This window comes from Bufo gargarizans, chromosome 2 (genome assembly GCF_014858855.1).
Source record: "Bufo gargarizans isolate SCDJY-AF-19 chromosome 2, ASM1485885v1, whole genome shotgun sequence".
Taxonomy (NCBI): domain Eukaryota; kingdom Metazoa; phylum Chordata; class Amphibia; order Anura; family Bufonidae; genus Bufo; species Bufo gargarizans.
Window position 1 is genome coordinate 186,077,731 of NC_058081.1, and position 13,925 is coordinate 186,091,655.

Genomic DNA, 13,925 nt, shown 5'->3' on the forward strand with positions numbered 1-13,925 from the left:
AATTCAAACTATGCCACTTACTGGAAATAAAGCACTAGACATTCAATGTTTCAAACTTTCCTGCTCCAGGATCTGAGGTGCCAAGCCAAGTATAATCTTGTTTGAAGGAATCCCTAACATATATTATACAGGAATAATATTCATTTTTCTACCTAATAAAATTCTAAAAAAGCAATGATGTGTGTGGATTTCTTACTATATTGACTTATAAGCAACCATCTAGGCAACTCCTTCTGATGTAACATACCTCCCAACTTTTGACAACAAGGAGGGACAATATTAGTGGCGCTCTATGTGTGCCATAGCATATTTTGTAGTACTAAGCCACACCTCTAACTCCACTTATCTACACACACCCTCTCACAATAGTTATGCCCACATTATGCCCTTCTTTCAGTAGTTATACCCACATTTTGGCTCCCTTTTAGCAGTTATGCCCACACTGTGCCCCCTGTTTCAGTAGTAATTCCCACATAGTGTCCCCTTTTTAGTAGCTATTTCCACATTGCGTCCCCCTTTTAGTACTGACACCTCTGTTAAAGGGGTTTTCCGGGAATTAAGAAAATGAAAATACTTAAATATTACTTTATTATAAATATATTCTCAAATACCTTTCATTATTTATAATGGCTCGTTTTGTCTGGGGAGCAATCATCAGGGGAAACAAAATGGCCACTGCCCCATTAGTTCACACAAAACCTGTCCTAATCACACATGAGGACAAGTTACTTTACAACACTAGGGTAAAGAGCTGTTTCTACCTCTTCTCTCTTGTCAGGGATTATGATCCTGAATACAGATGATAAGAACTTTAGCTGAATCTCTGTAGGAATGGAGTTCATGAGGAGACATGAAGTACAGAGAGGACAGACTGTGGTAATGGAGACTGTAAACTGCTGCTCATTAGCCACACCTCACCATCCTTTCATATTTCCTCATCATCTCCATTCCCACAGAGATTCACCTTTATTCAGGATCATGATTCCTGACAAGCAGAGCAAAGGGAAGGATGAGGCAGCACTATGGCTCATTGCTGTGTGATTAGGACAGGTTTTGTGTGTACTGATAGGACGGCGGCAATTTTATTTCCCATAATTATTGCGCCCTAGACAAAACAAGCCAATATAACTAATGAAAGGTATTTGTGAATATATTTATTATAAAATAATATTTAAGTATTTTCATTATTTTTTTTTTATTCCTGGAGAACCCCTTTAATAAAATAAAAACTAAATACTCACCTACGCATTTCCCCGATGATTGGAGCACATGCTGCGCTCCCCAGCAGGAACGATGTGGTCACCTATTGGGCTGCTGGGCTATGTAGGGGAGTATGCAGACCTGGAAACCAGACCAGCAAGCGTGATGTGTGACTGCATCGAGCATGCTGGACAACACAGGATGTGCTGAGTTGAATGGCAGCTGAGTTGAATGGTGAAGCAGGGAGGATAGTCAGTTGAGAGTGGGACATATCTTAGCCCTCCTGGGACTTCAGAACAGCCTCCGAAGTCCGGGACTGTCCTACCGGATCTGGGATGGTTAGGATGCATGGATGTAATTAATCATGGATGTAATTATTTATCCATGCATTGACTTCTGGTTTAGCTGGTGATGGACTTATGATTATATACAACAGTAATCTGAAGAGGCAGAGTAGTGTGCTCCAGCACCAGATAATGGATTGAATTAAGCTATCTTGTCATGGAACCATGGTGTGTTCACGCCCAAAAACACTCCACAGAAAGATGAGAAGGGATCCAGCGAGTAAAGTAAAATCACTTCTTTATTGCATAGTCCACATAAAAAAAAGTACATCTTCAAGCAGTCTGATGCACTTTGACCAATCATTATATACTTAGTTAATTATTTGTGATTATGCCTATACATAGAATCAATCCAATTTACAGCACTACACTTAATAAAATGTTAGTAAGTCTTTATGATAATTGAACCCTGCAGGAAATCAGCTATACGTTGACCTATAGCAGGTGCTTTCTTATAAACTACTTTGCACCCCTGAGATAAGATTTGCTTCAATTTTCTCATCTTCATATAAGTCAAAGATCTGATTACCCCTATAGTGTATGACCTTCCCAAGGTTCACAAAAATATCTCACCTCCTCCTTTAAGACTTATTGTCTCGGGAGTGGGATGTTTTTGTGAAAGAACTGGGCACAGATGTGTTTTGATCAAAGTATATTGTCATTCGAGTGAGAGCTTAGTCCATATATTATGTTTGCAGCTATTGTTTAAGTGCATTATTTTCCGTGACTGGGTGGCATTAGGTGTATAGTTTTGTATTGGGATGAGTTATAGGCGTGGCCTAGTGCAAAAAAAATTTGCTCTTCCTTCTTTTCAAAAGTTGGGTGGTATGGAATTTGTAACAGTGGCTGCTGTGTGCCACTGTTCCCCTGCTTACCGCCACGGTGATCTGCTGCCAGTGCATCCCATTCATTGATGCAGTCCTGGGCTCTGTCTGTGTAGGTACTGTTGTTCTGGGATCCGCTACACAGTTTCCTCTCAACCCTGGCCATAGCATGTTTGCTGCTTGTATCCTGCAGCACATCCTTAAGGGCGGGCGTGCGTCACTTCCTGTGCTTTATGGGTTGGGTCATGTGACCTCGCTGACCAATCCTAGCCCTCCTGCACATATATAAGTGGCTTAGCCCCCTTCCCAGATGCCTCAGTGTCAAGGTCCTTGAGTCCTGCTAAGGGTCCTGATATCCGCTTGTGTTCCAAGAGTAAAATATTCTCCATCACTTGCCAATTTAATGATGGCCTATTTGGAGTCTTTTTCCTCTATTTAAATAATAAATATAATTTACATTCTACTTTTAATTTACAGCACCTGGTCTTAACCTGTTTTCGGACATAGGGCGTACAGGTACGCCCTGATGTCCCGGTATTTAAGGACACAGAGCGTACCGGTACGTCCTAGGTATTTCCAATCACCGCTGCTCGGTGGGCGGTGATCGGAACCCGGTGCCTGCTCATATCATTGAGCAGGCACCTGGGGACAATGCGCGGGGGGGGGGCGCCCCCCGTGTAGGCGATCGCAGCAAACTGTAGGTCAATTCAGACCTGCAGTTTTCTGCTTTTCCAGGTTATTCGGGTCTCTAAGGGACCCGATAACCCGGAACAGGATGGTGATCGTGGTGTGTTAATACACCACGAATCACCATCATGCGATCCTGAGAGGTGATGGTGACATCATCTCTTAGGATCGGTACTCATTGGCTGCAGGGGTGGGCAGGTCATCTGATCTCCAGCCAGCACCCCCATCTGTTCAGAGCTCAGGATCCAGGGATCGTCATCCAGCACCCCAGCACCCCCATCTGTGCACCCAGGTATTTAGGGAAAGGTTAGGTTAGGCAGGGATATTCAGGGAAAGTTAATGGTAGGAAAATAAAATCAGTTTCTAATTGCATCACCCTAAATCGGGTGTCTGGGGCCCACAGCACAGCTGTGTGACCCTAGACCCCCCCCCCCAGGGGTGCTGCAGCTTGCCCCCCTGCCCCCTCACAACTTTTTTTGGGATGCAAGCTGTTTTTTTTGTGTGTGCGTACGCTGACTATGGCCGGCACTCTTAGCGTCCGGCCACTGTTAGCGCATCACACACCCCACCGCTGATCAACTTCAGACGGTTGATCAGCGATTTAGAGATTTTTATATATATTTTTTTTTTGGCCCTTTTTTTAGTTAGTCCTTTTTTTTGTCTGTTATGTTTAGGGTAAGTTCGCGAACACCTGTGCCCCAACACACACGCACAACAAATAAAGTTTATCAGGAACACACACACTCCCCTATGGCCCGTCGGGTGTTCTTGGTCGAGGAGGCATACGCCCAGCTTGCCTCCGACTCCGAGAGTCCCAGTGAGGACAAGAATTACCCCACTTTCCTTTTGTCATCCGCGTCCTCCTTATCATCTAGCGGAGATGCCGCCAGGCGGAGCAAGGGGACCGGCATGCTAGGGACCCTGTGGCCCACCCTAGTATGAGCAGCTTTGGGGCTCATACTAGTTTTCCGGCCCACCAGTTAAGTCCACCGGAGCCCCCTGCCGGTGAACTTGTCTGGTATACCCCAGAGCGTTTTGAGCACGTGATTCCTGATTTTGTAGGCCAACCAGGAATCCAGATTTCCACTGTGGGCTTCACTGAATACGACTACTTTAGTCTTTTTTTCATTGACCACTTTGTAAATCTAATGGTGCAGTAAACAAACCTGTACGCCCAACACCCGGGCTCCTTATTGGCTAGGCCCAGTGGCTGGACTCCGGTCAGTGCAGCCGAGATGAGGACATTTTGGGGCCTCATGCTGCACATGGGCCTAGTCAAGAAACCTAGTGTCAGGCATTACTGGAGTGGGGACGTCCTCTACCAGACCCCACTTTACAGCATGGCCGGTTTGAGGCCATCTGGAAATGCCTGCATTATTCAGATAATGCAGCATGTCCCACCCAAAGTGATCCTGCCTATGACTGCCTGTACAAAATAAGGCCAGTCATCGGTCACTTTGGGGCCAAATTTGTACAGGCCTATGTACCTGGAAAGGAGGTCGCGGTTGATGAGTCTCTCATTGCTTTCAAGGGAAGACTCCTTTTCCGCCAGTATGTTCCCTCTAAGCGGGCGAGGTATAGCGTAAAGCTGTGCAAACTTTGTGAGAGTACCTCAGGGTACACTTACAAGTTTCGTGTGTACGAGGGGTGAGATTCCCGTATTCAACCCCCAGAATGTCCCACCACTCTAGGTGTTAGTGGGAAACTTGTGTGGGACCTTATGCACCCACTGCTAGATAAGGGTTACTACCTGTACGTGGATAACTTTTATACTAGTATCCCCTTGTTCCATTCCTTCGCCGCCAGAACCACGTCCGCTTGTGGGACCGTGCGGAAAAATCAACCCGGCCTCCCTACCCACCCTCTCCAGGTACCTATCCCTAGGGGTGCGACCTGTGCCCTTACCAGTGGAAACCTGTTGCTGGTCAGATATAAGGATAAGAGGGATGTCCTTGTACTGTCCACAATTCATGGCAACGGCATCACCCCTGTCGCTGTGCGAGGTACCTCGGCAACGGTCCTCAAGCCCGATTGTATCGTCGACTACATTTGGTATATGGGAGGAGTTGATCTCTCTGATCAAGTCCTCAAGCCATATAATGCCATGCGCAAAACCCGGCATGGTACAAAAAAGTTGCGGTCTACTTGGTACAGGTTGCCTTGTACAACTCTTTTGTGCTTTCCCAGAGTGCTGGCAACACAGGGACATTCCTTCAAGGCCCTGATCTTTTCTGACCGGGAAAGAGCAGGCCGGAGTACCTCAGGAACTGGAGGCGCCCGGATCGTCCCTGGCCAACACTTTCCAGGTGTGGTCCCCCATACAGGAAAGAAGGGACGGTCCCAAAAAAGATGCAGAGTGTGTCACAGGAGGGGGATACGGAAGGACACCACTGCTCAGTGTGACATGTGCCCCGATCATCCGGGCCTCTGCATTATTGGTTGTTTACGGGAGTACCACACTTCCATGGAGTACTAAATTTATATCCCAATTTAGCCACTGACAATCGGATAAAACATTATGGTTCTCAGACTTGAGACACTAAAACAACAAAAAAAATGTCTAAAATTTAGTAAAAATAAAAAAATTAAAAAGTAGACAAATTAGGTATCACTGCGTCCGTAAGTATCTTCTCTATTAAAATACCCCATGACCTAACCCCTCAGATGAACACGGTCAAAAATTTAAATAAAAACTGCAAACAATTTTTTTTGGTCACCTTCCTTTTACAAAAATTGTAATAGCAAGCGATCAAAAAGTCATATGCCCCCAAAATAGTGCCAATAAAACCATCCTCTCATCCCGCAAAAAATGAGCCCCTACCTAAGATAATCAACTAAAAACAAAAAAAAAAAATATAACTCTTTGACTATGGAGATACAAAAATATATTTTTTTATTTATAAAAAGATAATATAGTGTGAAACATAAATAAATTAAAAATAGTAGACATATTAGGTATCGCCGCATCCGTAAGAAACTGCTCTATAAAAATACCCCAGGACCTAACCCCTCAGATGAACACGGTAAAAAAAACTAAAAAAAGGTAAGGTATTTTTTTGTCACCTTAAATCACAAAAATTGTAATAGCAAGCGATCAAAAAGTCATATGCCCCCCAAATCAGTGCCAATAAAACCGTCCTCTCATCCCACAAAAAATGAGCCCCTACCTAAGATAATTGGCTAAAAAAAAAAAAAAAAAAAAACTGACTATGGAGATACAAAAATGTTTTTTTTGGGGTTTATAAAAAGATAATATAGTGTAAAACATAAATTTAAAAAGTAGACATATTAGGTTTGCAGCGTCCGTAAGTATCTGCTCTATAAAAATACCCCGTGACCTAACCCCTCAGATGAACACATAAAAAAAAAAAACGGTGCCAAAACAGCAATTTTGGGGAAAATTTTCCATTTTAATCAGTTTTTTCCAATATCAAAGCAAGGGTTAACAGCCAAACAAAACTCAATATTTATTACCCTGATTCTGAAGTTTACAGAAACACCCCATATGTGGTCGTAAACTGCTGTATGAGCAAACGGCAGGGTGCAGAAAGAGAGAAACGACACCCCTCAAGGTATTCAAAACAGATTTTACAAACTTGATTAACCCCTTAGGTATTCTCAACAGTTTATGGCAAATGGAGATTTCTGAATTTCTATTTTTGTTAACCTTGCCTCACAAAAATGTAATATAGATAAACCAAAAATCATATGTACCCTAAAAATAGTCCCAACAAAACTGTCACCTTATCCCGTAGTTTCCAAAATGGGGTCACTTTTATGGAGTTTCTACTCTAGGGGTGCATCTGGGGGGCTTCAAATGGGACATGGTGAAAATAAACCAGTCCAGCAAAATCTGCCTTCCAAAAACCACACGGCGCACCTTTCCCTCTACGCCCTACCGTGTGCCCGTACAGCAGTTTACGGCCACATTTGGGGTGTTTCTGCAAACTACAGAATCAGGGCAATAAATATAGCATTTCGTTTGGCTGTTAACCCTTGCTTTGTTACTGGAAAAAAAGGATTAAAATGAAATTTGAGAATTTAAATTTTTGGGCAAATTTTCCATCTCCATTTGCCAATAACTCTTGTGCAACACCTAAAGGGTTAACAAAGTTTGTAAAATCAGTTTTGAATACCTTGAGAGGTATAGTTTCTTAGATGGGGTCACTTTTATGGAGTTTCTACTCTAGGGGTGCATCAGGGGGGCTTTAAATGGGACATGGTGTAAATAAACCAGTCCAGCAAAATCTGCCTTCCAAATACCATACGGCGCACCTATCCCTCTATGCCCTACTGTGTGCCCGTACAGTAGTTTACGGCCACATATGGGGTGTTTCTGCAAACTACAGAATCGGGGCAATAAATATAGCATTTTGTTTGGCTGTTAACCCTTGCTTTGTTACTGAAAAAAATTGATTAAAATGGAAAATTTGACAAAAAAAATCTAAATTCCCAAATTTAATATCCATTTGCCAATAGCTCTTGTGCAACACCTACAGGGTTAACAAAGTATGTAAGATCAGTTTTGAATACCTTGCTGGGTGTAGTTTCTTAGATGGGGTCACTTTTATGGAGTTTCTACTCTAGGGGTGCATCAGGGCGGCTTCAAATGGGACATGGTGTAAATAAACCAGTCCAACAAAATCTGCCTTCCAAAAACCCTACGTCGCACCTTTCCCTCTACGCCCTACTGTGTGCTTGTACAGTAGTTTATGGCCACATATGGGGTGTTTCTGCAAACTACAGAATCGGGCCAATATATATAGCATTTTGTTTGGCTGTTAACCCTTGCTTTGTTACTGTAAAAAATGGATTAAAATGAAAAATTTGCCAAAAAATCTAAATTATAAAATTTTATCTCCATTTGCCATTAACTCTTGTAAAACACCTAAAGGGTTAACGACGTTTGTAAAATCAGTTTGAATACCTTGAGGGGTGTAGTTTTTACAAAAGGGTCATTTTTGGGTGGTTTCTATTATGTAAGCCTCACAAAGTGACTTCAGACCTGAACTGGTCCCTAAATATTGTTTTTTTTTATAAATAAAAAATAAAATTTTTGATTTCATTTTACTAGTGTCATGAAGTACAATATGCGACGAAAAAACAATCTCAGAATGGCCTGGATAAGTCAAAGTGTTACTTGACCACCTAGGCCCCTTTCACACGGGCGAGTATTCCGTGCTGATGCGATGCGTGAGTTGAATGCATTGCACCCGCACTGAATACCGACCCATTCATTTCTATGGGGCTGTTCACATGAGTGGTGATTTTCACGCATCACTTGTGCGTTGCGTGAAAATTGCAGCATTCTCTAAATTCTGCGTTTTTCACGTAACGCAGGCCCCATAGAAATGAATGGGGTTGCGTGAAAATCGTATAGCATCCGCAAGCAAGTGCGGATGCGGTGCGATTTTCACGCACGGTTGCTAGGAGACGATCGGGATGGAGACCCGATCATTATTATTTTCCCTTATAACATGGTTATAAGGGAAAATAATAGCATTCTGAATACAGAATGCATAGTAAAATAGTGCTGTAGGGGTTAAAAAAAAATAAAAACATTTTTTAACTCATCTTAGTCCACTTGTTCGCGTAGCCGGCATCTCCTTCTGTCTTCATCTTAGCTTTGTGTAGCAACAAGGACCTTTGGTGACATCATAGTCATCACATGATCCATCACCATGGTAAAAGATCACGTGACGGACCATGTGATGACCGGAGTGACATCATCACAGGTCCTGTTCATGTAATTAATGCCCACCCCAGGTCCTGTTCAGCAAAGGAGACAGAAGGAGATGCCGAGCTACGCGAACAAGTGGACTAAGGTGAGTTAAATAATTGTACTATGTACTATTGTACTATGCATTCTGTATTCAGAATGCTATTATTTTCCCTTATAACCATGTTATGAGGAAAAATAATACAATCTACAGAACACCGATCCCAAACCCGAACTTCTGTAAAGAAGTTCGGGTTTGGGTACCAAACATGCATGATTTTTTTCACGAGAGTGCAAAACGCATGACAATGTTTTGCACTCGCGCAGAAAAATTGCGAGTGTTCCCGTAACGCACCCGCACATTTTCCTGCAACGCCCATGTAAAAGGGGCCTTAAAGTGACACTGGTCAGATTTGCAAAAAATTGCCTGGTCCTTAAGGTGAAATATGGCTGTGTCCTTAAGGAGTTAATAAACCCCTAAGCTGGCAGTGGATCCGCCACATTTAGGGTCTATTCACACGTCCGTTTTTTCTTTCCTGATCTGTTCCGTTTTTTGCTGAACAGATCTGGACCAGATCTGGACCCATTCATTTTCAATGGGTCCTGAAAAAAAATCAGACATTGTGCTGTCCGTTTTTTTTCAGGACCCATTGAAAATGAATGGGTCCAGATCTGGTCCAGATCTGTTCAGCAAAAAACGGAACAGATCAGGAAAGAAAAAACGGACGTGTGAATAGACCCTTATGAAGAGGCGTCGGCCTCTTCATAACTTCGGTGGATCCACCGGCACTTCTAAATTTAAAACAGCTTCTGAGCTGTCTTAGATTTAGACCTTTTTCTACACCTGAAATAGGCGTAAAAAATGGCAAATGAGACAAGCCTTTGCCACCCATGCCATACCCACTTTTTAGACACAGTTTCAGAGCTAGCCATTGCAGCGCAATCTGTGCCTGAAATACGCCTAATATAGGCAAATTTCAGCTTCATAAATGACCCCCAATATCTCTTTTTTGGATTAAAAAATGGAGGGTATTGACAACTTTCCACTTTCAGGAAATAAATTTCAGTATTTTACACGCTAGAACTAATAGTACCCAACATACATTAAAAGCTATACACATGGGGGAGGTATTGTGCACTAGACGTAAATGTAGCACAGATTCTGCCTTCCAACAGGAAATTAAGGATATCAAGAAAAGGTTGCGTAAAAGAGGTTATCCTGCTTGGATGTCAGATTATGTGTGATTAAGTGCAAAAATCATTACAACCAGACCTGTTGTTCTCACAAAACAAAAACTATAAAACATGTGACATTAATGCTCCAAAATTGGTATTAAAATATAGTCCTCAATTTTTTCAAATGCTAAATATTATTTACAGGTATTCACTAGAGATGAGCGAATCAACAAAGTGGATTTCGATCCGAATTTCAGGAAAAATTTGATTCGCACCGAATCACATTTAACGAATGGTAACGAATCACATTTTTTCCTAAAATGGCTGCTGCACATGTTAGGATATGAAGCAAAGAACTCTGGGAACAAAGGATCACCCACAATGCCATGCATGCAGCGAATCAGCAGCCAGCCAGCCCTGTGATGTCACAGCCCTATAAATAGCCTCAGTCATCTTGGATTTAGCCATTTTTCAGTGTACTTAGTTAGGGCCATCATTAACGCAGGGCAAATGGGGCAGCTGCCCCGGGCCCAGTTGATCCTGGGGGGCCCAAGGCAACTGCCTCTTGTGCCTCGCTGGCCACTGGAGGACCTTTCATGGGTCCATACTTTATTAACTAAGTAGCAGGACATGTAGGGCATACATGGGGGATGTTTCTGCACTTACTATTATTTCTGGGCGGCGGTCCGTTGTGCCGCTGTGGCCCTCGTTACATTCTCCCGCGCTGTATGCTAAGTAACAGAAAGCAAAAAAAAAAAGTCCACTCACCTGATTCCACTTGACTTGGAAGCACGGACTGCGCTGGGATTGAAAGTTACGTACTTTATTCCAAAAATATATTTAAAATCCAACATGGCAACCTGGTTACATGTTTTAGATCTCCTAATACCGATCCTTACTCATGACAAAGCTAGGGCTTATATAGCTGAAATTACTAATCACAGATGATAGGGATCAGCAAAAACAGAACACACCCCCATGCACATCACATTCAAAAGTTGGAAATAGCACATTGATATAGAAACATACCTTTAAAAAATGTATAACTCATCCAAACAAAATACGAATACAAATATAATGAGAAGAATCAATAATGCAAAATTAAACCATGCTTGCGATTCAGACCTTGCGGGACACGGGAGCCCATGCAAAAGATGTAGTAAGTTTCCCTGTTCAGAAGCTTGAGCTTGTGGTCTCCACCCCTGACAGGTGGATTAACACTTTCCAAACCCTGAACATGGAAACCTGCAGTATTGCCCTGGTGGACAACCGCATAGTGAAGACTGACGGCAGAAAGATGTCTGCAGATTCTGACTTTTAAACTGTTCCTGGTGCAACCAACGCACATTGGGGGGGGGGACTTAATACTGGCACATGATAGGGGGGACTTAATACTGGCACATGATGGGGGGACTTACTTAATACTGGCACATGATGGGGGGGCTTTAATACTGGCACATGATGGGGGGGCCTTAATACTGGCACATGATGGGGGGGCCTTAATACTGGCACATGATGGGGGGGACCTAATACTGGCACATGATGGGGGACCTAATACTGGCACATGATGGGGGAGCTTAATACTGGCACATGATGGGGGAGCTTAATACTGGCACATGATGGGAGGCCTAATACTGGCACGTAATGGGGGCTTATTACTGGCACATTATTGGTGGGCACTATAGGGGCATCTGCTGAGGCCACAAAGAAGGGGTGTTTTATATGGGGGGCTCTGTACAGTAGCATTTTATACTGGGACACACTATGGTGGGTACTATGGGGAAGGGGGGAGAGGAGTACTATGGAGTCATCTACGGGGGCACTAAGAAGGGGTAATTTATACTTGCAAATTATGGGGGACACTGAGGGCATCTACTGGGGCATTTTACACTGGTACATTATGGGGTGCACTATGAGGAAGGGGGAGAGGAGCACTATGGGGGCATTTACTGGGGGCACTATATAGGGGTATTTTATACTGGCACATTATGAGGGACATTAGCTCAACTGTCACATTATAAGGAGAATTATTTCTACTGGGGGGCATTATGGTGGGTTTTATTACTCCCCCATGGTATGACCCCCTAGTAGCAGCACCATCCTCTCCCTGCTCTGCTATCCCTCTGCCCCTTCTCCAAATCCTTATTATGAAATCTTTCTCATTAGGATAAAACACATCAGCTCCGCCGAGCCCCCGGCCAAAGTGTGGAAGTTTTGTCCGAGACCACCAAGGGCCAAGCCAAGTAACTGTAAGTGTTCATGTGAAATATGTTTATGTTATAGACATATAGCCTACACTGTGCCCCACAATATACAGTATACCGCTACACTGTGCCCCACAATATAAAGTATACCTCTACACTGTGCCCCACAATGTACAGTATACCTCTACACTGTGCCCCACAATATACAGTATACCGCTACACTGTGCCCCACAATATAAAGTATACCTCTACACTGTGCCCCACAATATAAAGTATACCTCTACACTGTGCCACACAATATACAGTATACCGCTACACTGTTCCCCACAATATAAAGTATACCTCTACACTATGCCACACAATATACAGTATACCTCTACACTGTGCACACAATATACAGTATACCTCTACACTGTGCACACAATATAAAGTATACCTCTACACTATGCCACACAATATACAGTATACCTCTACACTGTGCCGCACAATATACAGTATACCTCTACACTGTGCCCCACAATATAAAGTATACCTCTACACTGTGCCACACAATATACAGTATACCTCTACACTGTGCCACACAATATACAGTATACCTCTACACTGTGCCACACAATATACAGTATACCTCTACACTGTGCCCCACAATATACAGTATACCTCTACACTGTGCCACACAATATAAAGTATACCTCTACACTGTGCCACACAATATACAGTATACCTCTACACTGTGCACACAATATACAGTATACCTCTACACTGTGCCCCACAATATACAGTATACCTCTACACTGTGCCCCACAATATACAGTATACCTCTACACTGTGCACAGAATATACAGTATACCTCTACACTGTGCACACAATATACAGTATACCTCTACACTGTGCACAGAATATACAGTATACCTCTACACTGTGCACACAATATACAGTATACCTCTACACTGTGCACACAATATACAGTATATCGCTACACTGTGCCACACAATGTACAGTATACCTCTACACTGTGCCACACAATATAAAGTATACCTCTATACTGTGCCCCACAATATACAGTATACCTCTACACTGTGCCACACAATGTACAGTATAACTCTACACTGTGCCACACAGTATACCTCTACACTGTGCCACACAGTATACCTCTACACTGTGCCACACAGTATATCTCTACACTCTGCCACACAGTATACCTCTACACTGTGTAGTCTGTTCTATAAGCACCCTTGTTCTGTGGCGGCGGACAGAAAATAATCTGGAAGTGCCCCTCCCGAGACCAGGCTCTGGATCCGCCACTGGTCTGGACCACTCCCAGGAGTGTACATTTCTTCTAAACAGTAATCCGTATCCTCTGACCTGCAGAAATTAGCACTCGCTCGATAACAACTAACAGGCAGTACCTGTAGGCTGTAGCCTGGCCCTGTTACCAAAGCTAGCCGAGTGGTGTAAGGTGACGGTACTAGTAGAGATGAGCGGCCGCTTAATCCTGATTTAAAGTTAAAGTTACTGCAGGATATGGATTACAGTTTAGAAATGTCAAATGTACACTCCTCTGAGAGGCGGGGAGGGAGATCTGTGGATGACACTGTTATGGAGGGGGAAATGGGGATGACACTGTCATGGGGTGGATCTGTGGATGACACATATAGCATAAGATGCTATACGCAGTATGTGGCATCCACAGATCCCCCCCCCCCCCATAGCAGTGTCATCCACAGATCCCCCTCTCTATAAAAGTGTCATCCACAGACAGCTGGACTTT